Source organism: Portunus trituberculatus, chromosome 49 (genome assembly GCF_017591435.1).
Source record: "Portunus trituberculatus isolate SZX2019 chromosome 49, ASM1759143v1, whole genome shotgun sequence".
NCBI lineage: Eukaryota > Metazoa > Arthropoda > Malacostraca > Decapoda > Portunidae > Portunus > Portunus trituberculatus.
The window spans coordinates 628,663-654,145 of NC_059303.1; the positions used below are offsets into that span (position 1 = coordinate 628,663).

A 25,483-nucleotide genomic window follows, 5' to 3' on the forward strand; every position below is an offset into this window, starting at 1 on the left:
TTTTTAACATCTCTCAGACATCGTCCCTTCCTTAGTTTCTTACTATGCGATCTTGTGCTTCTAAAGTCATATTCTTCTCTCAGGATCAGTTTCTCATTATCCACTTCATCCATTCCGTTAATCAATTTATAAACTTGTATCAGATCCCTCTCTCTTCTCTGCTCCAAGGTTGGTAGATCCATTGCCTTTAGTCTCTCCTCATATGCCATCCCTTTAAATTCTGGAACCATTCTTGTAGCCATTTTTGTAGTCTCTCTAATTTTCTTATGTGTTTCTTTTTATGGGAGTCCACACAACTCCTGCATATTCCAATCTAGGTCTTATTTTAGTACTTATCAATTTCTTCATCATTTCCTTGTCCATATAGTGAAATGCTACTCCAATATTCCTTAGCAAATTATACGTCTCTCTGAAAATTCTATCAATATGGCTTACCGGTTGATTATTTTCTTCCATTGTCACTCCCAAGTCCTTTTCCTTTTTACTTTTTCTAGTTCTACTCCATCTCCCATCTTATAGATTCCCACTGGTCGTCTTTCACTTTTTCCCATTTCCATGACATGGCTTTTGTCCACATTGAATTCCATCTCCCATTTTTGCTCCATTTCCAGATCTTGTTTAAGTCTTCCTGTAGTATTTCACAATCCTCTTTTGTTTAATGACTCTGCACAGTTTCGCATCGTCCGCAAACAGATTTATGTAGCTGTTCACTCCCTCTGGCATGTCATTTATATATACGAGAAAAGTATTGGTGCCAATACTGACCCCCGTGGCACTCCGCTGTCTACTGTTCTCCACTTGGACTTCATATCTTTAACTATCGTCCTTATTTCTCTCCAATTAAGTAATTCTTCATCCATCTCAATGTGCTTCCTTTTAAGCCACCCTTCTCCTCTAACTTCCATAGTAATCTTTCATGTGGCACTTTATCAAAAGCCTTTTTTAGATCTAAATAAATACAGTCAACCCATCCCTCTCTCTCTTGTACTTTATCAACTATTCTAGAGTAGAAACTCAATAAATTTGTCACACATGACCGACCTTTTCTAAAACCAAATTGGCTATTTGATAATATTTTGTTGTCTTCAAGAAACTCGATCCATTGCTTCTTTATTACTTTTTCACACATCTTGCATATTACACTAGTTAGTGATACCGGCCTGTAATTTAAAGGCTCTTTTCCACTCCACTGGCACTGTTCCATTTTCTATTGAGCATTTTATGATGTTGTATATTGGACTTGCTAGTTCTTCCCTACATTCTTTCAGTATTCTGCCTGAGACTTCATCCGGTCCCATTGCCTTTTCCTCATCCAATTCCGTCATCAACTTTTTTATTTCAAGCTTGGTTACTTTAATCTCTTTCATATAGACAGTCTCTCTATTACCCTGTGGTCTTTCAAATTTGGATTCCTTAGTAAAGACCTCATGAAATTTACTATTTAACAGTTCTGCCATACTTTTGGGTCTTCCACCATTCCGTTTTCTCCTTTTAACCTTTCTATTGTTTCTTTTTGTCTTATTTTTCCATTTATGAATCTGTAGAACAATTTTGGTTGTTCCTTACATTTTTCGACAATGTCCTTTTCATAGTTCTTTTCTTCTTCCTTTCTCACCTTAGCATATTCATTTCTTGCTGTTTTGAAGTTTTCCTTATTTTCTGGATTTCTGTTTCTTCTCCACCTTTTCCATGCTCCATCTCGTTTCTCCTTTGCCCTAGCACATCTTGCATTAAACCAATCTTTCTTTCCTTCTTCTTTAGGTCTATATTTTGGAACATATTCCTGACCCCAGTTTTGTATATTTCCAAAAATAAGTTATATTTCTCTTGAACCGTTAATGAGTTTTCCATCTCCTCCCAGTTTACGTTTTAAAATAGTTCTTGAGATTCTCAATATCAGCCTTTCTGTAATTTAATCGGTCTCCTTTGTATGATTCATCTCTATCTTCCTTTCCTTCTTCTATATCCATCTCTAATATTACATGGTCACTCTTTCCCAATGGGCACTTGTATCTTATATCATCGTTAATTGGTATATCCCTTGTAAAAACTAGGTCTAATCTTGCCGGCTCATCGTTTCCTCTGAATCTTGTGTTTTCCTTTACTCTTTGGACCATCAAATTATCTATCATTAGGTTCAGGAATCTATCTCCCAGGCATCTTCCCCATACCACTTTCATAATTTTCCCAGTCTACCTCCTTACAGTTGAAATCTCCTATCAATATCACTTTTCTCCTTTCCTTAATGATTCTTGTAAGACTCCTTATTGTGTCATCTATCATGTCTCTATATTCTTGGTTAGTCCATGAGTTTGTTTTTGGTGGCACATATGTTCCAATGATTGTTAACTCCTTTTTGTTAATATGCATCTTAACATACAGTATTTCTGATTTTCCTTCCCCAAACTCCACTTGATTTGCCACTATCTCCTTTCTTAACATCATCATGACTCCTCCTCCTCCTTTACCCACTCTCTCTCCTCCATATATTATACCTTTTATCTATGTCTATTTTTATTGCCTCATTTAACTTTGTTTCCACCAGGCATACAATATCTGGTTCTTCTTTCTTTATGTAATCTCTTAATTCTAATTTACTAGATAAAATCCCATCTATGTTTGTCTACATCATTTTTAATCTCTTGTTCTTATCATTTTTAGTTAAACTTGCTCCATTCTTTTCTCTTCTTTCTCTTTTATTTACCATTTCCTTATCCTGTCTCCTATAATTCTCCAAAAAAAAATGCCTTCTTCTCCTCCTCTGACCTTTCATTATTTTTTTTCTCTTGCTTCTGCCACCAGTTCATTGTGTCTCTTCCTTTCCTCCTCGTTTCTATTTTTCTTTATATATATATCTTTGCAACCTTCTGTTTCTCTGAGTTTTATTTTTCTATATAGTACTTCTTCTGTTGCTGCTTGTGATTTTAGTAATATCTTAATTGGTCTCACTATTCCTTCTTGATATGGTCCCATTCTATGGATTTCTTCTACTTCCTCTTCTAAGTTCTGTCTATCCTCGTCATTCAGATGTTTTAGTAGGTCTTTTACTGATTTCATTTCGTCTTTTTCCCTTCTTGGTCTATATTTAACATTTTTTTCTTTCAGTCCAAAAATAATTACACTTCTTTTTTTCCGATTTCTCTTACTAAATTTTCTTTTTCTTGAGGACTCCTATCATTTTGCTTGTCATATTTTCATCTCTTTCTTTTAACTGTTCTTGAAATACTTCTTGAAATGATTCCTTGTCTTTCTTATCTTGGATTCTCCATGCTTGTACTTCTTTTTAATCACGTCTTGTACTCTTTCTTCTTCTTTGTTAACTAGATCTTTTAGCTTTTCTTTTTCTTTCTCGGCTTTACCGAGTCCTTCTTCCATCAATTTCTTATAGTTCACTATTTGGACTTTTAATTCTTCATTTTCGGTTCTCAGCCTAGTTTCGTTTTCTTCCACTCTTTTTATCCTTTCTTTCAATTTCTGGAGCTCTTTATCCTGTTCTTCATTCTCTTTCATTCCCATACTCTCCTTTATCAATTTATCTAATTTACGTTCGATAGTTAAGACTCTATCAAATAGTGAAGTTTGCGCCGTATCAAAGCCTTCAAATTCTCCTCCTCCCTCACCAACATTGTCATCATCAGCTTTCATTCTTTCCCCTTGTCACATACCTGCATTTAGATGGAATATCTTTCTCACTCATTATTATTTAACACTGTATTCATGAAAGGAAAAATGAGTCTACACTTATCGCCCAGGCCACTGTAAACCCAAACAAAGGTAGTGAAGATCAGCTGATTCTCGGGGAGCGACGGTATCGCGTCCTTCCTCTGCTGCGTCTCGTGTGTGTGTGTGTATTTATTTACCTAGTTGTATTTACCTAGTTGTAGTTTTACAGGGCCTGGGCTTTATGCTCGTGTGGTCCCGTCTCCATATCTACACTTCTCCAATTTTTCTTTAAAACTATGTACACTCTTTGCTGATACCATTTCCTCACTCAAACTGTTCCAAGTCTCAACACATCTTTGCGGGAAACTAAATTTTTTAACATCTCTCAGACATCGTCCCTTCCTTAGTTTCTTACTATGCGATCTTGTGCTTCTAAAGTCATATTCTTCTCTCAGGATCAGTTTCTCATAATCCACTTCATCCATTCCGTTAATCAATTTATAAACTTGTATCAGATCCCTCTCTCTCTCTGCTCCAAGGTTGGTAGATCCATTGCCTTTAGTCTCTCCTCATATGCCATCCCTTTAAATTCTGGAACCATTCTTGTAGCCATTTTTGTAGTCTCTCTAATTTTCTTATGTGTTTCTTTTATGGGAGTCCACACAACTCCTGCATATTCCAATCTAGGTCTTATTTTAGTACTTATCAATTTCTTCATCATTTCCTTGTCCATATAGTGAAATGTGTGTGTGTGTGTGTGTGTGTGTGTGTGTGTGTGTGTGTGTGTGTGTGTGTGTGTGTGTGTGTGTGTGTGTGTGTGTGTGTGTGTGTGTGTGTGCATTTACCTAGTTGTAGTTTTACAGGGTCTGGGCTTTATGCTCATGTGGTCCTGTCTCCATATCTACACTTATCCAATTTTTCTTTAAAACTATGTACACTCTTTGCTGACACCACTTCCTCACTCAAACTGTTCCAAGTCTCAACACATCTTTATGGAAACTAAATTTTTAACATCTCTCAGACATCGTCCCTTCCTTAGTTTCTTACTATGCGATCTTGTGCTTCTAAAGTCATATTCTTCTCTCAGGATCAGTTTCTCATTATCCACTTCATCCATTCCGTTAATCAATTTATAAACTTGTATCAGATCCCCTCTCTCTCTTCTCTGCTCCAAGGTTGGTAGATCCATAGCCTTTAGTCTCTCCTCATATGTCATCCCTTTAAATTCTGGAACCATTCTTGTAGCCATTTTTTGCTGTCTCTCTAATTTTCTTATGTGTTTCTTTTTATTGGGAGTCCACACAACTCCTGCATATTCCAATCTAGGTCTTATTTTAGTACTTATCAATTTCTTCGTCATTTCCTTGTCCATATAGTGAAATGCTACTCCAATGTGTGTATGTGTGTGTGTGTGTGTGTGTGTGTGTGTGTGTGTGTGTGTGTGTGTGTGTGTAATTCACTGTTTGATCTGCTGCAGTCTCTGACGAGACAGCCAGACGTTACCCTACGGAACGAGCTCAGAGCTCATTATTTCCGATCTTGGGATAGGCCTGAGACCAGGCACACACCACACACCGGAACAACAAGGTCACAACTCCTCGATTTACATCCCGTACCTACTCACTGCTAGGTGAACAGGGCTACACGTGAGGAGACACACCCAAATATCTCCACCGGCCGAGAATCGAACCCCGGTCATCTGGCTTGTGAAGCCAGCGCTCTAACCACTGAGCTACCGGGCCGTATGTGTGTGTGTGTGTGTGTGTGTGTGTGTGTGTGTGTGTGTGTGTGTGTGTGTGTGTGTGTGTGTGTGTGTGTGTGTGTATTTACCTATTTGTATTTACCTATTTGTGTATTACAGGGCCCAAGCTAAGCTCTCTGTGTCCTGTCTCCTTGTCCATTCCTGTCATATCTCTCTTTCATCTGATTGACACACACCGCGTCAACGACATCACTGCTCAGTTTACTCCACTTATCAATGCTACGATGCGGGAAACTGTATTTTCTCACGTCATTTAGACAGATGTCTTTTATTAGCGTTTTTCCATGTCCTCGGAGATGATTACTTGTGGTCACCTTTATCAACTCTCTGTCCAGTATGTCAATCTTGTTCACCAATTTATACATAGTTATCATGTCTCCTCTTGTTCTTCTCTCTTCTAATGTGGTCAGCCCCAGCTTCCTCAGTCTTTCCTCATAGTCTAACTCCCTGAGTCCTGGTACCATCCTTGTTGCCAGCCTCTGTACCCTTTCTACCTTTTTCACATTTTTCTTCATATGCGGTGACCAGACACAAGCTGCATATTCTAACTGGGGTCTTATTAAGGTACATAATATCATCTTCTTCATTCCTTCATCTAGGTAGTGGAACGCAAGGCCAATATTTTGAAGCATGTTATATGTTTTCAAAAAAATGTTGTTAACCCCTTCGCGCCGGATGTTAAAAAAGCCCGCCTGTATGATATACGGGTGGTAATACCACACGCCCGAGCGCGAGAAACTCGTGCAAGCTTGTCATACTTGTCGTCTTTGTGTATTATGCTGCTATATTTTAGTCACTATATCGTCTTCGAAGAGGAAAGTGGACGCTTCTCTCTTCAGAGAGAGAGAGAGAGAGAGAGAGAGAGAGAGAGAGAGAGAGAGAGAGAGAGAGAGAGAGAGAGAGAGAGAGAGAGAGAGAGAGAGAGAGAGAGAGAGAGAGAGAGATGCGAACAGTCTATGCCATTGGGTAATTTTAGACACAAGGCGGGACGCATGTAGCTTATCTTTAGTGATTGGTGGAGACAAGGATGGTGGAAGGAGCACTAGGATTTCAAGGACAGCATACGGCATGTGTAGTTTGTATCCAACACACTATACGGGACAAATGAACTGAAGAAAGCTCAGAAAAGAAATATGACGTCTACGTAGGCATCACCGTATTTGCTACTGGGGCTTCATGACGCCCACATAGGCGTCACCGTAGTGAAGGGGTTAATGTGTTTCTCCGGTGACAAATTGTTTTGCACGGTTACTCCTAAGTCTTTCTCCTCATTGGTCTCTTTAATTTTCTCATCACCCAGCCTGTAATCCCTGTTTGGTCTGTATCTACTTCTTCCCATTTTCATAACATGGGTCTTGTCTATATCAAATTCCATCTGCCACTCCTTACTCCACTCATATATTTTATCAAGATCTTCCTGTAACTTGTTACAATCTTCCACATTCTTTACTCTCCTCATAATTTTAGTATCGTCCGCAAACATGTTCATGTAACTGTCAATTCCTACTGGCATATCATTAACATAAATCAAAAACATGATGGGACCCAGCACTGACCCTTGTGGAACTCCACTGGTTACCTTCTTCCACTCGGACTTCCTTCCTCTCACCACTGTTCTCATTTCTCTTCCCATTAAGTAATTTTCCATCCATTTTGCTAGTTTATCATTTACTCCTCCAATCTTCTTTAGTTTCCACATCAGTCTATTGTGTGGTACTTTATCAAAGGCCTTTCTCAAGTCCAGGTAGATAGCATCCACCCATCCCTCTCTATGTTGTAGTATGTCAGTCACTCTTGAATAAAAACATAATAAATTGGATACGCACGATCTTCCTTTTCTGAAACCAAACTGTCTTTCACTCAGAATGTTTTCACTTTCTAGATACTCACTCCACTTAGCTTTAATTACTTCTTCACATACCTTGCACAATATACTAGTCAACGATACTGGTCTATAATTTAGCGGTTCCATTCTACTACCATTCTTATATATAGGCACAATGTCAGCTCTTTTCCACTCTTTCGGGACTAATCCTGTTCGTATGGAGGTTTCCACAATATCAAATACGGGGTTCAACAATTGATCCTTACATTCATTTAGCAACCTCCCAGATATGCCATCAGGCCCCATTGATTTATTAATATCCAGATTGCTTATAATTTTCCTTACATCTTCCTTAGTAACCATGATGTCCTGCATTTGCTTTATTTCCGTAGGCCTTCCTCCCATAAAATGCTCCTCCTTTGTAAACACTTTGCAAAAGTTGTCGTTCAAAATTTCAGCTATATCTCCAGCATCCTCATATACTTCTTCCCATTTTTACCTTTACTATTGCCTCCCTTATATTTAGTTTTCCATTTATGAATTTGTAAAACATTTTGGGTCACTATCACAGTTTTCCACCACCCTCTGTTCATATTCCTTCTGTGCTGTTCTCCTTACTTCAACATATCTATTCCTTGCTGTTTTGTAAACTTCTCTTGATAATACATCACTGTTTTCTTAAGTTTCTTCCATGCCTTTTCTTTGTTCTTTTTTGCTTCTTCACAATTTCTATTAAACCACTGTTTATTATTTAAAGTCCTCTTTCTGTAATATGGCACAAACTTTTTCACAGCAGAGTTATACAAATCCATAAATTTATCGTATTTCAATTGCATATCCCTTTCCTGGTATACCACGGACCAGTCAATTTCATTAAAGAACTCCCTTATATGGTTATAATTTGCCCTAGTATAATTTAATTTTTCCTCCCTGCGTTCCACAATCTTATTCGTGCTTAATTCCGTATCCAGCTCAAAGCTTAGGACATCATGATCGCTTCTCCCCAAGGGACATTTATGTTCAATTTCCTCTTTTAGAGAGATACCCCTGGTAAATACCAAATCCAACCTTGCTGCAACATCTTGTCCCCTGCACCTTGTTGGTGATCTCACCCACTGTGTCATCAAGTTATTTGTTGCTACCTTTAACAATTCCTCTGCTATAATTAAAGTCTCCGACTATCATCACTCTATCCTTTCTGATGAGTTTTTGCTTCATTCTGTCTAGAGTATTTCTCATCACCATTTGGTACTGTTCATATTCCCAAGCACTGGTTCTGGGTGGTATGTATATTGTTGTAATATTAATGTCCCTCTTGCCATCTGTTATAAGAATACTTATCACTTCCTCATTTCTCTTAGTATAGTTCACCTCCTTCACTATCAGATCTTCCTTAGTAAGAACCATTATACCACCACCTCCTTTAGTTTTTCTATCATTTCTCTATACTTTGTAGTGTTTCACAACAAACTAGTCTAGCTTTATTTCGGGCCTTAACTTTGTTTCCACTGTACACATTATGTCCGGTTCGTTATTTCTTAAGTAATCCATACATTCTAGCCTCTTAGACAGAAATCCATCTATATTCATGTAAGTCACTTTTATTCCATTCCTAGTCTCATTCTTCCATGTAATGTCTATTCCGTCTGTTTTATCCACCACTTCTTTAGCCTTCCATTTCTCATCCTCCAAAAAAACTTGGTCTTTTCCTCCTCTGTTCTTTCGTCATTCCTCTCCTTCACTTCAGTTACAAGCTTTCATTTTCATTCACTCATCCTGTGACAATTTCTTCTTATGTAAATTGTTTTGATTTCCTCAGAGTCCTTAAGTTTCCAAGCCCTCCTCAACAAGGCCTCAGCTGCCACCTGAGACTTTAATTTAAATTTTAATGGTCTATTCTTGCCTTCCTCAAAAGCTCCCAATCTCACACTTTCTTCTACCTCAGCATATAGCTCCTCTTCCTCCACAGAGATCTTATTCAGTAAAGACTTAATCCTGTCATTTTCCTTATCCCTCCTATCCTGCCAGTTTCTGTTAGTTTCCTCCCTCAATCCTGTTATGATCACACATTTTTTTCTTTTCAGCAATATCTCTCACCACCTACTCATTTTCTTTTAGTGCCTTTACCATTTCACTCTGTGTAATCACTTTATTTTCATCTTCCTGCTTTTTCACTATCTCCCTAAAGGACCTTTGTACCTCCTGATGTTCATGGTTCACTTCTTTCATCTTGGCATCAATTAGATTAAGGCATTCCTCCTTCTTCAAGTCCCCTTCGGATATTTTCATCTCCATTTCTAGGAGTTTAGCCTTCATCTCTTCACATTGATTCCGTAGTTGTTGGTTTTCCTTCTCCATCTCTACTTTTTCCTTCAATAGCTCTTTATTCACTATCGTTAAGAAATAGATCTCTTTTTTGAACGAATCATTCTCGGCTATAACTCTATCCAGTTTTTCTTCTATGGACAAAATGTTTAGGAACTTACTTTCCAGTGCCTGGATTCTTGCATCCATATCTAATTTCTCCAGTCCTCTTGGAGTAGTTACAAAACCTTCAAAATCTTTGGGTTGTCTAGGAGTAACCGCCATGTTTGTTATCGTCAGCTGATTACGGCCAAAACAATCACCGCCCACACTCTCATCTCAGGGACCACCCTCCATATCCCTCACTTTCAACACTATGCGACAATAGGACATCAACAGGACACTAACTCAGAGGTACCCGGGCCCTGTAACACCATAGGTATTTTCACTTCTTCCGTCCGCGGCGAGACGAGCCGTCCTCTCAGCGACGGCAGTGTGTGTGTGTGTGTGTGTGTGTGTGTGTGTTGTCTGTGTGTGAGAGAGAGAGAGAGAGAGAGAGAGAGAGAGAGAGAGAGAGAGAGAGAGAGAGAGAGAGAGAGAGAGAGAGAGAGAGAGAGAGAGAGAGAGAGAGAGAGAGATGATACCTACATGTTATTTGCTTGAAACTTGATAAGAAAAGGGTGAAGAATATTCTCTCTCTCTCTCTCATTGAAGTGTACAATTTCTCTTCCAAGATGAGAGAGAGAGAGAGAGAGAGAGAGAGAGAGAGAGAGAGAGAGAGAGAGAGAGAGAGAGAGAGAGAGAGAGAGAGAGAGAGAGAGAGAGAGAGAGAGAGAGAGAGAGAGAGAGAGAGAGAGAGAGAGAGAGAGAGAGAGAGAGAGAGAGAGAGAGAGAGTATGTTTGCGCGGTGTCATCGCTCACCGAGCTGTTTCTGCTTGACGGATCACACAGCGGGTGAAGGAGGAATCCTTGATAAGGCAATAACTAAACTTTCAGAGGTCACATCGAGCTAGAAAGTACATCATTGTATTCAGAAAAACAAAGAGAAAATAATCATTAGTATTCATACAGTCTTCTGACAATTTCTAGGTTTACCATTTTTACCCGTCATGGGATATTGGAAAATAGTTTAATAACCGGAACATAAGGGTTAAAAAAAAAGAATTCCAAATTTTATGAGGTGAAAATGTAGCAGCTTCATTGAGCTTCAAAATGATACCTCAAAATTGAAAATCCGCTGAGAAATGTGGGAGAAGATTCAATTTGAATGACAAAAAGTGGAAACTGAGAAAAAGGCAAAAAACCCCAGAGATGTCATTTTCGTCCTCTATGACCCTGTACATTTATTTGGGTTGGATATTTTGTGCTCATACACCACCATGTGCATCATATATCCTTTTTAGGCATGTTTAGAATATTCTGTACGACTCATATGGCACCTGGCCGCCCCTACAATGATTGTAGTTATTAGTTGCTGGAAGGCGAGGGTGTCTCCCATCCATGCATGTTCGTTACAACTTGTAATTTCCACTTGCACCATTTGTTTAGATATTGTAAGGCAAAAAAGGCAGGTAAAATAGGCTGGATTGTGGCTTGCAAGGTGTGAAATAACGGGCGAGATACTCAATAGATCCTCCTCCCATCGCAGTCACATGGACACTGAGAAGGAAGGGGAGACTCAGGGAGAGGGTGTGTTCCTGTGTACGGCATAGTACTGATTTGCCAGCGCCCACCTTTCCTTACCAAACAAACCACTTTCCATGGCTTTTGCCATGCTTATTATCATCATTTATGGTACAGAGAGTGGGGTGGGGGGAAGCCCCGGGCTGCGGTGGGCGTGGCAGGGGCCCTTTAACCCCTTCCCCAACAATTTCTTAGTTAAAAACATTTCTTTTTCAGACAAATTTTTTTTATTTTGGTTCTATATAGTATTTTTCATGCTGATTATGAAAACAGCTTGTAATTACTGTTGTTCCCCATTTTTGTGGTTAACTTTTTATTTTGAAAATAGCTTTGTAGACATATACGAGTCAACTCGTCTTCCTACAAACTACAAGCTCACCCTTCAACTCCCTCCTCCTCCTCCTCCTCACTTGTCGAGAAATATTCATTGCCTGATGAACTGGCAGTGTCATCAGAAGTATTCAAGCTTCTGAGGGAAGGTTCATATTCGCTATCTTCTTCAGGACTAGACATTTCGAGTGTAAATTATTTGAAAAGGATACAAAAAAATAAGTGGTAATGTGGATGAAAACAACACCCATGTGAAGACAGTGGTTGCCGGAGCAAGTTTAGTAAGAGCTCCACCCTGTCGCCCCTGCCAGGCGTACGATTTGACGAGAATACTCGTTTCACACGTAGAATGGCTTAGAAAGGCTCAGAATCGACGAGTATATACGTCTGTAGCTGGTTTTCGAAGGTCAGGTTTTAGATTTATATACTCGGCACTAAAACGGATCATTTAGTGAAAACGAATATATACGTCTGTAGCTGGTTTTTGAAGGTCAAATTTTAGACGAGTATACTAGTCGACGACTGAAAATGGAACATTTAGTGAGAACGAGTATGTATACTCGTTTCTGCCGAGGAAGGGGTTAAAGTTTAAATACCCCATGTATTTTAGCGTATTTCCCAAAACTACTCCATCACTATGTTGCCATATGTTTGGGGATGCTCTGGTGGTGTTTTCGGGATTTTCAATTTTTTTCAGATTTTTCGATACCATGGCCACCGGACGGTCCCCTTAAACCACTCAACAAATGGCAAAGTATCAAGGCAGTACATGGTGGGATTCAAACCTACACATGGACGTCTGCCCGATCCCATGCTCACCACCTTATCCACTAGGCCACCGCCTCCCTGAGGGGTTCCACTCACACCCTTTTATTAGATAGGGTGGAATCAAAAACTTTTTGTCTCATCAACTCCCTTCCTCTGATTGACTGTCTTCAGCCTCTTTCTCACCACTGAAATGTTGCATCTCCTATCTTTTTATCACTATTTTCATGCTAACTGTTCTACTCATCTTGCTATCTGCATGCCTCCCTTACTCCTGCGGCCTCGATACACAAAGCTTTCTTCTTCCTCTCATCCCTTTTCTGTCCAACTCTCTAATACAAGAGTTAACCAGTACAGGCAACCCCCGCTTAACGAATGGGTTGCCTTCCAAAAAAAACATTCGCTGCATGAATTTTCGTTAAGCGAACCAATTATGACAAGTTTGACTTGAACTTCTGTTGAGAGTAAACAACACGAGAGTGCATCATAATACAGGTAACTCTTGATTTACGCGATAGATGCGTTCCAAGAGGCATCACGTATATCAAAATTTGCATAAAACAAACATGTTATTCTCATAAGAAACAATAGATAATATGGGATGTGATCCAAAAAAATTTGTACAAAATACTTTATTTATTTGGCTAAATGAACATGTTTTTATTATTTACCATTCTAGACACTAGAAGTGTATTTAACCTTTAAAGTATGGGGAGTTGATTTACTTTCCGTCTGTTACAGCGGGGAAAAATCACACCGGACAAAAAATGCTAAAAAAAAAATTTCCTTATAAAAGCATATTTCTTTGTGTTATTCTAAGCACAACGATGTAGTTTTCGACGTGTTATGACTTCCGACAGCAAAGTTATTGCATATCAAAAAATTCTCCCCGAACCCCTGGCAGAACCCACCGCTAAGAAATACCCACCAAGCTCCGATAACACAGCGCACGCACTCCCTCTCTCTCTCTCTCTCTCTCTCTCTCTATATCCTTTCAGGCATTTGAATTTGATGTAAAAGTAGGAACTTTTGCACTTTCATGTCAAGAAAATACAAACTCAGATATATGAAATGATGTGCAAAACAGGAAAAGAAAAAGAAACCACAAATTACAAGTATTGTGGATTTATATAATAACTGGAATCTGGCAGCTCTTATTAGCAATGGGATTCACATGACTTGGCCGACAAGCACAGTCCTGTAGAGGCAACCATGGGTGACACACACCAGCGCATTGCTCGAGGGGAGTACGTGAGGAGGTTTATGAACGTCGCTGTGAGAGTTGGTCTCTGTCTCCCAGATCACTATCAAAATCATTACTGGAGTCTTCACTTTCTTCTGTCTCAATAAAAAAATCACTATCTTCATTTTCATCACTGCCTCAATGTCATTACCGAGTAACACTGACATAACATCACTCGGAGTACCATTTCCTCCCTACGGGTGACGGGGTTGGCCAGATGTCGCCTCGAAATGGGAAAAGATGACCTATTGTGAAGGAACATATGTCTCAAGGCTCGAGGAGGCGAGTAAGAAAAGATGCCAGATACCTCCACTTGCCCCAGAACCAATAGTGAGAGGGAGAGATTCATACGTTTAGTGTGGAAAAATCATGATTCCCGGAACGATCCCTGCCTCTCCGCACGTGACGCTACAATCTGCCCGAAACAATCATCATACATTAAGGGTTAACCCTTAAAGTACGGTGATCGTATATGTGCGATTGTAGCATCCCGCAGGAGAGGCGGATCGACTGCAATCATGATTTATCCGCGCTAAATGTTTGAATCTCTCCCCCTCACTATTGGTCCTGGGGCAAGTGGAGGTATCTGGCATCTTTTCTCGCTCGTCTGCTTGAGCCTTGAGACATATGTTCCCTCACAATAGGTCATCTTTTCCCATTTCGAGGCGACATCTGGCAACCCCCGTCACCTGGAGGGAGGAAACGGTACTCTAAGTGATGTTATGTCAGTGTTACTTGGTAATGACATTGAGGAGTGATGAAAATGAAGACTGATTTTTTTACTGAAACAGAAGAAAGTGAAGACTCCAGTAGTGATTTTGATAGTGATCTGGGAGACAGAGACCAACCCTCACAGCGATGTTCATAAACCTCCTCACGTAGCCTATTCCCCTCAAGCAATGCGCTGGTGTGTGTCACCCATGGTTGCCTCTATAGGACTGTGCTTGTCGGCCAAGTCACGTGAATCCCATTGCTAATAAGAGTTGCCAGATTCCAATTATTATAGAAATCCACAATACTTGTAATATGTGGTTTCTTTTTCTTTTCCTGTTTTACACATCATTTCATATATCTGAGTTAGCATTTTCTTGACATGAAAGTGCAAAAGTTCCTACTTTTACATCAAATTCAAATGCCCAAAAGAGAGAGAGAGAGAGAGAGAGAGAGAGAGAGAGAGAGAGAGAGAGAGAGAGAGAGAGAGAGAGAGAGAGAGAGAGAGAGAGAGAGAGAGAGAGAGAGAGAGAGAGAGAGAGAGAGAGAGAGAGAGAGAGAGAGAGAGAGAGAGAGAGAGAGAGAGAGAAGTGGCCATCTGCCTGAAAGAAGCCTGTGGTTCCGCCCACAAGAAAGACTCCAGGACGGACCCGAGCCACTACCGACCCATCTCCCTGCTGTCGGTTGTTGGCAAGGTGTTTGAGAAGATGTTGGCTGCCGCCCTAGAGAAACACCTTGCAGACAACGGTCTCCTCTCGCCTCACCAATTTGGGTTCAGGCCGGGCCAATCCACCTCAGATCTGCTTCTCCTCCTCTCACAAGAGTGGCAGGACTCCCTCGACGAAGGCCGGGACACACTCGTGGTGGTGCTTGACATCGCGGGCGCCTATGATCGGGTGTGGCACTCCGCCCTGCTGGCAAAGCTGCGTGCCAAAGGCGTAGCCGGAGCCTGCTGTCTCTTCTTGATGACTACCTCCATGGTCGATCTCACGGGTAGTCATCAATGGACGGTCCTCAGCGCCTGCCCCCATAGAAGCCTCAGTTCCACAGGGCTCTGTATTAGGGCCAGTCCTGTGGAACATATATATAGACGATTTACTTCGCCAGCTCCCACAGTCAAAGCCTATGCTGATGACTGCACGGTGGCCGTCTCCTACTGCCGCCAGGACAGTAGGCGCGCTGTTGCTGCAGTCAACAGGCAGCTGAAAACTGCAGAGGAGTGGGGGGCGCTATGGCAGGTCAACTTCGCGCCTGAGAAAACACACGCTATGGTCGTCTCCCGGTCTCCCGCAGCTACCCAGGCCGTGGAGGGATAAATAAGGTTTGGGGGTGTCCACCTTCCCCTCCAAGACGACATCAAGATCCTGGGTGTGGCCATTGACCGGGAGCTGCGCTACGACCAGCACCTCGCGTCTGTGGCCCGCCAGACCTCTCAGCGTGTGTCAGCCCTCCGCAGGGTGGCAAGCAACCTGGATCCCCAAGGCATCCTGACGCTGTACAAGGCACAGATCCGCCCTTGTATGGAATACGGAGCCTTGACGTGGATGTCCAGTGCTGTCACCCACACCAGGCGACTCGATGCGGTGCAGAGGCGCGCTCTCCGACTGCTGGGGGACGATGAGGAGATCGCCGACGGTGTGACATCCCTGGAGCACCGTCGCGATGTGGCAGCTCTGACAGTCTGCCACAAGACACAGGTGCTCCACACTCCCCACCTCACCCGCCTGTACTTGCCGCCTCACCACGCCCAACGCACGACGCAACAGGCAGCGGCCGGAAGACGTGTGATGGTGCCACGTTCACACACGTCACAGCATCTGAGGACGTACAAGGCCAGGGCAGCGCGTCTCTGTAACGGCTTCACGGAGGCCACGCCTGGTGTGGCAGACATGTCAAGTCACCAGGCGAAAGTGGCTGCCAACACCTGGAGAGGCACACTCCCCACACCGTTCCTGTCCAGCTCCTCCTGTACATAATGTATATAAAGTATATATATAGTGTATCATGCTAGCTGGCGCGGTTACCACCTCAGGTACCTGCCACTCACATAAACTTTTAGAATGGTTGCCTAGTGCCCACTAGCAACTTTAAGTTTATTATGTAAATATTGTAGTGGTAACTAAGTTTAAAAAAAAAAAAAAAAGAGAGAGAGAGAGAGAGAGAGAGAGAGAGTGTTATCTGAGCTTTGGGGGGTATTTCTAAGCGGCGGGTTCTGCCATGAATTTTTTTTATATGCAATAACTTTGCTCTCAGAGGTCATAACATGTTAAAAATTACATCGTTGTACTCAGAATAACATAAAGAAATATGTTTTTTATAAGGAAAAACATATTTTTTGTATTTTTGACAGGTGTGATTTTTCCCCATTGTAACAGACGGAAAGTAAATCAACCCCCTGTACTTTAATGGTTAAAGTAAAGGGAAAAGCAAGAAATAATAAGAGAAAGCAAAAAATAATAAGAGAAAACAACAAAATAAAGAATACATAAACACAAACACTCACTGCGTCACTGCCTTCACCACTCACACCACAGTCAGTCACCATCTTCCTTTGAGCTTTTCCACTTTATCAAAAATCCACTTATCAAAAATAACCCCACATACAGAAGATGAAGGACATTTTGGGTCCATCTTGGTGAATTATAGGCAGACTGAAGAGATTCCATCTGTACTCAGTGCTGCCAGACAGCAAATAATGCATGAGAAGAGCGGAGCTCCCACCTATCGACCAGCTGTGGAACTCTCTGGCGTGCAGTTTGAAATTGCGTCTGGTGCTCAGTTTGAAAATGCGGTTGGGCCAAATCGTGTATAAGCAAACCATTCGTGCAAATTAAATTAATTATAATATTTTTTTTGTCGTGTTATAACAAAAACGCGTAAATCAAACAATCATAAATCGAGAGTTGCTTGCACAATAACAGGTTTAACGAAAGTAAAAACTATGAAGTTAAACATTTAAGCAGTTTAATTTAAGACCAAGTCATTATAATGTACACTAATGTATGTATGTAAGTATGTTGATGATCTTAAATTAATGAAGGGAGGGAGTGTGGAGCGGGAAAGACACTAGTCGGCAACCTATGGAATGTAAACAAAGGACGCATCATTGTACCGCATACAAAACCTATGTACCACATTTCCACAAGGCTTTCCATTTTATTCATTGCAGAGTCACGAGTTCGGGTGGTTCTTTTAGCTTGCAAGGAAGATATGGTCTCACCAGCCTTCTTAATAGAGTCTGCTGACTTGAAAATAGTAGAGACAGTAGATGGAGTGAAGATGGTGGTGAGCAATGCTATTAGTTTTCTTGCCTCTCTCATGTCTGTGAATAATATCCAGCTTCACTTCAAGAGTAAGAGACTTCTTGGTCTTCTTAGCAATGCTAGGCAACATTGCATGGCTGGTTGCAGGGCGTTTTGGTGTCATGTTGAGCAAAGGAAGACGAGCTGCTGCTGGACTCTGTTATTGTTTTGAACTAAGAGTAGGGAAGGTAGGGGAGTGAGTGGTGCACGTTTTGTCCACAAGAGGCTCTGGTGTATTTGAAAGCCTGTCAGCTTGCGTGATACGGCAGGGCTTTCAAACTTGGAAAAAATTACCTGGATAAAATTTCGTTAAAGTGAGTTTAGTGTTCGTTATACGAGCAGATGGTAGTAAAAGGAAACGTTCATTGTAGTAAAATTTCATTGTGTGAACGTTCGTTAAGCGGGGGTTGCCTGTACTCTCAATCATTCACACCTTTCACTAGTAAACTCTGGAACTCCCTATCTGCCTCTGAAGGCATTTGCTCCCTAATTTTGGCTAACCCTCTACAGGCAACTCCCGCTTAACCCTTTCCTTCCGGCAATCGTATATATACAATTGCATCAATGCGTCCGTAGCGACAGCGATCATACCGTAATCAAGAATTTTCACGCCTCAATTTTGAGCTCCAAGCGCGGTTTCTCGAGTCAGATGGTTAGTGGAAGTGTCTGGCATGTTTCCACATGTAGTGTTGTCACTATAGCTCTGGAAATTTAGCAGTAATTAAGCTATTTTCCCTTTCTCCGGGCGACACTTGGCAACCCCAGCGACCCACCAGGTGGAAAGCACCAGGATAAGTGCGAAGAGACATCCTGATAAGAGCGAAGGATCTCAGATCATAACTCACCATGGAGCAGGACAGAACATATGTATTTAGCATTGCTTCTGAGTTTGAAGACAGTGACAGTGAATATTTAGAAGAAGAAACTGAAGAAAGTGAAGACATTAGTGAGGACTCGGAAAGTGAAAAAAAATATTACCTATCATTCTTTCATGTTAATTTTTTCATTATCTTCGATTTTATAATAAAATGGTTGAAGGTAACTTGAGAGAGAGAGAGAGAGAGAGAGAGAGAGAGAGAGAGAGAGAGAGAGAGAGAGAGAGAGAGAGAGAGAGAGAGAGAGAGAGAGAGAGAGAGAGAGAGAGAGAGATCAACTAACAGGTTGGCGCATGAAAGCGTGTGTAATTCATCTCGGTCGCCTGCTGGTCACCCAGCCAGTCTTCCCCATTACGTGTGTGTGTGCGTGTGTGTGTGTGTGTGTTTGTGTGTGTGTGTGTATTTACCTAGTTGTATTTACCTAGTTGTAGTTTTACAGGGCCTGGGCTTTATGCTCGTGTGGCCCCGTCTCCATATCTACACTTATCCAATCTTACTTTAAAAGTGTGCACACTCGTTGCAGACACTACTTCTTCATCTAAACTGTTCCACGTCTCAATACATCTCTGCGGAAACTATATTTTTAATATCTCTCAGACATCTTCCTTTCTCAGCTTTTTACTATGCGATCTTGTGCTTCGGATGTCATATTCTTCTCTCAGGATCAGTTTCTCATTATCCACTTGGTCCATTCCGTTGATCAATTTATAGACTTGTATCAGGTCTCCTCTCTCCTTCTTTGTTCCAAGGTTGGTAGATCCATAGCCTTTAGTCTCTCCTCATATGTCATCCCTTCAAGTTCTGGGACCATTCTTGTAGCCATTTTTGTAGCCTCTCCAATTTTCTTATGTGTTTCTTTTATGAGGGGTCCACACTACTCCTGCATATTCCAATCTGGGTCTTATTATAGTATTTATCAATTTCTTCATCATTTCTTTGTCCATGTAGTGAAATGCTACTCCAATATTCCTCAGCAAATTATATGTTTCTCTAAAAATTCTATCAATATGGCTTACTGGTTGATTGTTTTCTTCCATCGTCACTCCTAAGTCCTTTTCCTTTTGACTTTCTCCAGTTCTACTCCATCTCCCATCTTATAGATTCCCACAGGTCGTCTTTCACTCTTTCCCATTTCCATGACATGGCTTTTGTTCACATTGAATTCCATTTCCCACTTCTTACTCCATTCCCAGATCTTATTTAGGTCTTCTTGCAGTATTTCACAATCCTCCTTTTGCTTTATAACTCTGCACAGTTTCGTATCATCCGCAAACAAATTTATGTAGCTGTTCACTCCTTCTGGCATGTCGTTAATATAAATGAGGAAAAGTATTGGTGCCAATACTGACCCCTGTGGCACTCCGCTTTCTACTGCTCTCCACTTGGACTTCATATCTTTAACTACCGTCCTTATTTCTCTCCCCCTCAAATAATTTTCTATCCATCTCAATGTGCTTCCTTTAAGCCACCCTTCTCCTCTAACTTCCACAGTAATCTTGCGTGTGGCACTTTGTCAAACGCCTTTTTAAATCCAAATAGATGCAGTCAACCCATCCTCTCTCTCTTGTACTCTATCAACTATTCTAGAATAGAAACTCAATAAATTAGTTACACAAGACCGTCCTTTTCTAAAACCAAATTGGCTATTTGATATTAATTTGTTGTCTTCAAGGAACTCGATCCATTGTTTCTTTATTATTCTTTCACACATCTTGCATATTACACTAGTTAGTGATACCGGTCTGTAATTTAAAGGTTCTTCTTTCCTTCCGTTCTTATATATGGGAACCACCTCAGCTCTTTTCCATTCTACTGGCACTGTTCCATTTTCTATTGAGCATTTTATGATGTTGTATATAGGACTTGCTAGTTCTTCCCTACATTCTTTCAGTATTCTGCCTGAGACTTCATCTGGTCCCATTGTGTGTGTGTGTGTGTGTAATTGTATTTACCTAATTGTAACATACGGAAAAGAGCTATGCTCGTGTTGTCCCGCCTCCATATCTATTAATGTCCAGCTTTTTCTTAAAATCATGAATATTCCTTGCTGACCACTTCCACGCCTAAACTATTCCATGCTTCCACCCTTCTATGAGGGAAGCTATATTTTTCACATCTCTCCTATAAGTGGCCATTTTAGTTTTTTCCCATGCCCTCTCGACATTCTTCCATTCCACATACACAGATCTTCCCTATCCATTTTTCCATGCCAATCATCACTCTGTATATTGCTATCAGGTCTCCCCTTTCTTCTGTTTTCCAGGGTTGGAAGTTGCATTCTTTTCAGTCTGTCTTCATAAGTCAAATCTCTTAAGTCAGGCACCATTTTCGTTGCAGCCCTCTGTACTTTCTCTAGTTTCCTTATGTGTTTCTTTAAGTTCGAGCCCACTGTATTGTTGCATATTCAAGCCTCGGTCTTATCATTGCAGTAATTATTTTCTTCATCATTTCTTCATCTAGATATACGAACGCCACTCTTATGTTCCTCAATAAGTTGTTAGCTCTTTTCCAGTCTTGGGGCACTACGCCTGTGTGTGTGTGTGTGTGTGTGTGTGTGTGTGTGTGATTCATAGCCTCTGCCATTTCCTGGGAGAGATACTCCATTTACTTCTAAACTTTCAATACTTTCTCTATTTTTGATGTTGTTGTTCAGAGAGAGAGAGAGAGAGAGAGAGAGAGAGAGAGAGAGAGAGAGAGAGAGAGAGAGAGAGAGAGAGAGAGAGAGCCAGTGTCAATAGTGTATTTCCCATGTTGAGAGAATGTTATTTGCCTGAAACTTGATATGAAAGGGATAAAATCTCTCTCTCTCTCTTCATTGAAGTGTACAATTTCCCATCCAAGATGAGAGAGAGAGAGAGAGAGAGAGAGAGAGAGAGAGAGAGAGAGAGAGAGAGAGAGAGAGAGAGAGAGAGAGAGAGAGAGAGAGAGAGAGAGAGAGAGAGAGAGAGAGAGAGAGAGAGAGAGTGTGTGTGTGTGTGTGCGTGCGGTGTCATCGCTCTCTGGGCTGTTTCTGGAAGACGGATCACACAGCAGGAGGAGGAGGAATCCTTGATAAGGCATAAACTGAACTTTCAGGGGTCACATCAAGCTACAAAGTACATCATTGTATTCAGAATAACAAAGAGAAAATAATTATTAGTATTCAAACAGTTTTCTGACAATTTCTAGGTATACCATTTTTAGCCGTCATAGCAAACGGGAAAATAGTTTAAGCGCCGGAAGGAAAGGGTTAACAAAGGTTCACACAATGAAATTTCGCTACAACGAAGGTTTCATTTTACTACCATCTGCTCGTTTAACGAACACCACACTCACTTTAACAAAGTTTTATCCAGGTAATTTTTTCCAAGTTTGAAAGCCCCGCCGTATCACGCAAGCCGACAGGCTTTTGAATACAGCAGCGCCTCTTGTGGACAACACATGCAACATTCACTTCCCCTGATCAAAACAATAAGAGCGTCAGCAGCAGCTCGTCTTCCCTCGCTCAACTTATCACCAAAATGCCCTGCAACGTTGCCTAGCATTGCTAAGAAGACCAGGAAGTCTCTTACTCTCGAAGTGAAGCTGGATATTATTCACAGACACGAGAGAGGTGAGAAAACTAATAGCATTGCTCGCCACCATCTTGACTCCATCTACTGTCTCTACTATTTCCAAGTCAGCAGACTCTATTAAGAAGGCTGGTGAGACCGTATCTTCCTTGCAAGCTAAAAGAACCACCTAAACTCATGGCTCTATAATGGATAAAATGGAAAGCCTTGTGGAAATGTGGTACATAAGTTTTGTATATGATACAATGATGCGCCCTTTCTTTACATTCCACAGGTTGCCGGTTAGTGTCTTTACTATTTCACTCTCCCTCCCTTCATAAATTTAAGATCATCAACATTATAAAGTTACTTACATACATACATTAGTGTACATAATAATGACTTATATTAAACTTTCTAAATGTTTAACTTCATAATTTTTACTTTCATTAAACCTTTCAGTGTACTATGATGCACTCTCGCTTTGTTTACTCTCAATGGAAGTTCAAGTCAGGGGTTAAACTTGTTATAATCGGTTCGCTTAACAAAGTTTCGCTTAACGAAGGTTTTTTTTAGGAACGTAACCCCTTCGTTAAGCGTGGGTTGCCTGTACTTTTCTTATAGAGAACCAGCATTGAAGTGGGCCTTTTTTTTTTTATTTTGTTGCCCTTGGCTGGCCCTCCGTCCTCCATAAAAAAAAAAAAGAAAAGAGCCACATCCCTCCACTAGTAGGTTCACAGGAATCACACCATAAGTTTTCATGGATGGTCACTCGTCCTCCGGCAACCTCCCTCCTCCTCCCTTCCTCTTCTACATTATCCATTTCTTCACTTAAAGCATGTACAAATCAAAATCATAAAAAAGAAAAAAAAAATTGCATTGAAATTTTTTTAAACTTGATATTTTGCTAAGAATAGAACAAATTACCTGATTTATAGATATCAATAGTCAAACTTTTTGATACTCGAACAGCCATTTGGAATGAATTAACCCTTCAATACGGTGACGCCTATGTGGGCGTCATGAAGCCCCAGTAGCATATACGGTGACGCCTACATAGGCGTCATATTTCTTTTCTGAGCTTTCTTCAGTTCAGTCGTCCCGTATAGTGTGTTGGATACCAACTACACACGCCGTATGCTGTCCTTGAAATCCTAATGCTCCTCCCTCCTTGTCTCCACCAATCACTAAAGATAAGCTACATGTGTCCCGCCTTGTGTCTAAAATTACCCAATGGCATAGACTGTTCCCATCTCTCTCTCTCTCTCTCTCTCTCTCTCTCTCTCTCTCTCTCTCTCTCTCTCTCTCTCTCTCTCCTCCCTCCCCATCTCCCTTCCTCCCTCCCCTCTCCCTCTCGAAGATAAGTTACATGCGTCTCGCCTTGTAACATTCGTGGCACACACACACACACACACACACACACACACACACACACACACACACACACACACACACACACACACACACACACACACACACACACACACACACACACACACACACACACACACACACACACACACACACACACACACATAAAAACAACAAATTTTCTAATCTCTCTCTCTCTCTCTCTCTCTCTCTCTCTCTCTCTCTCTCTCTCTCTCTCTCCTCTCCTTCCCTCCTCCCCTCTTCCTCTCGAAAGATAAGCTACATGCGTCCCGCTTCTGTCTAAAATATTAGCAAATGTCACACACTCTCTCTCTCTCTCTCTCTCTCTCTCTCTCTTTCTCCGAAGAGAGAAGCGTCCAATTTCCTCTTCGAAGGCGATATAGTGACTAAAAAATAGCAGCATAATACACAAGGTCGACAAGTATGACAAGCTTGCACGAGTCTCCCGCGCTCGGGCGCGCGGCACTACCACCCATATATCATACAGGCAGGCTTTTTTAACATCCGGCGCGAAGGGGTTAAGTTCAAGTATTGAGCCTCCACTGTACTTGGTATAGTAGAGAATGTTGGTTGGCTCTTTTTCTTGTCTATTGGCTGTTTTCTTGTATCTGTATATGATCTTGTGCTTTTAAATTCTACTGGGACTCATGACTCTATTTAACCCGTACAGCGTCAGAGACGTACGAGATAGAGCCCTTTTATCGAAAGTTAGATCTATTGGTATTGGTGGCCGCGTCCATCAAGTTCTGTCAGAGTTCCTAACGAGTCGAAGGCAGCGTGTGACTGTTGATGGCTGCCTTAGTTCTTTTAGTCCAGTTGTATCCGGTGTTCCGCAGGGAAGTGTTCTGGGACCTCTTCTTTTTATTATTTATACATCTGACATGTGGTGTGGGATTGAATCTAATATGGTTGCTTATGCTGATGACACCACTATATATGCGACAATTTCTTCCCCACAGGATAGGCAGAGAGTCGCTAATGTACTCACTCAAGATGTTTCAAGGATTCTGTCATGGTGTGATCAGTGGGGTATGAAACTGAACCCGAGTAAATCCCATAGTATGGTTATTAGCAGATCAAGGACACCTTTCCCAGTTCACCCTGATATTGTTGTCAACGAAGTACCTATTCCTAATTGTTCGTCTCTGAAGTTACTCGGAGTCACCCTTGATCCCAAACTTACTTTTGAGTTGCACTTGCGTTCACTTGCATCATCAGTCTCATGTAAAGTTGGTTTGTTACGCAAATGTAGGCGGATATATTCCTCTGATGATATTGTAAGAAATTGCTTTTACTCTTTCATACTGCCTCATTTTGAATATTGTCACTCTGTGTGGATCTCTGCAGCAGAGTCTCACTTAAAGCTTTTAGATAGAGCATTCAACCAGATTAAATTTCTTCTTCCTAATCTTGAGATTAATCTTCGGCATCGTCGTTTGGTTGGATCATTGTCCTATTTCTTCAAAATCATGTCTAATTCCAACCACCCGTTGCATTGTCATTTGCCTGCCCCTTCACTACCAGCACGTGCTACAAGACAATCCTTGATCATGAATGACCGTTCCTTGTCTGTGAATCGATGTAATACTTCACAATTTTCCGGTGTTTTATCCCAGTATCTGCTAGACTCTGGAATACAATTCCCAACGAGATTGTTAATTCTAGTAACATTGAAGCATTTAAAAAACGTGTGAATACCTTTCTTCTCTCTGAACTCACTACCTCTTAGATCTCTACCAATCTTCCTATTCTGTTGTTCATTCCTGTTACTTCCTTTCACTTATCGGTGAGGTGCCGCCCACTGGGCCTTTGGGTTTATGCAGTTATTCTTTCCAGTGGGTCGCCTTCATTGACCTCATAATAATAATAATAATAATACATCGGCTACTCTGAGCGAACCGGGCGTCAGAGACGTATGAGATACGTCGGCGAGCTTCCTCGTATTTTCGGAGATATTGCGTCCTCAAAACCTACTATTATACTGCCATCATGCACTGTAGACATTGCTCATGCTGCCTCCTCGTCCCTGCTAATATGAATGTTTCCTGTATTTATTTATTTCATATCTGAACTTTTGCAGTTTCTGCTGCCTTTAGCT

General features: G+C 41.2%; 1 protein-coding gene across 1 annotated transcript in view; it reads right to left on the minus strand.

Moving 5' to 3' along the window:
• The window catches only part of LOC123499320 (general transcription factor 3C polypeptide 3-like), a 414,223-nt gene that overhangs the window by 341,464 nt on the left and 47,276 nt on the right, over window positions 1–25,483 (minus strand).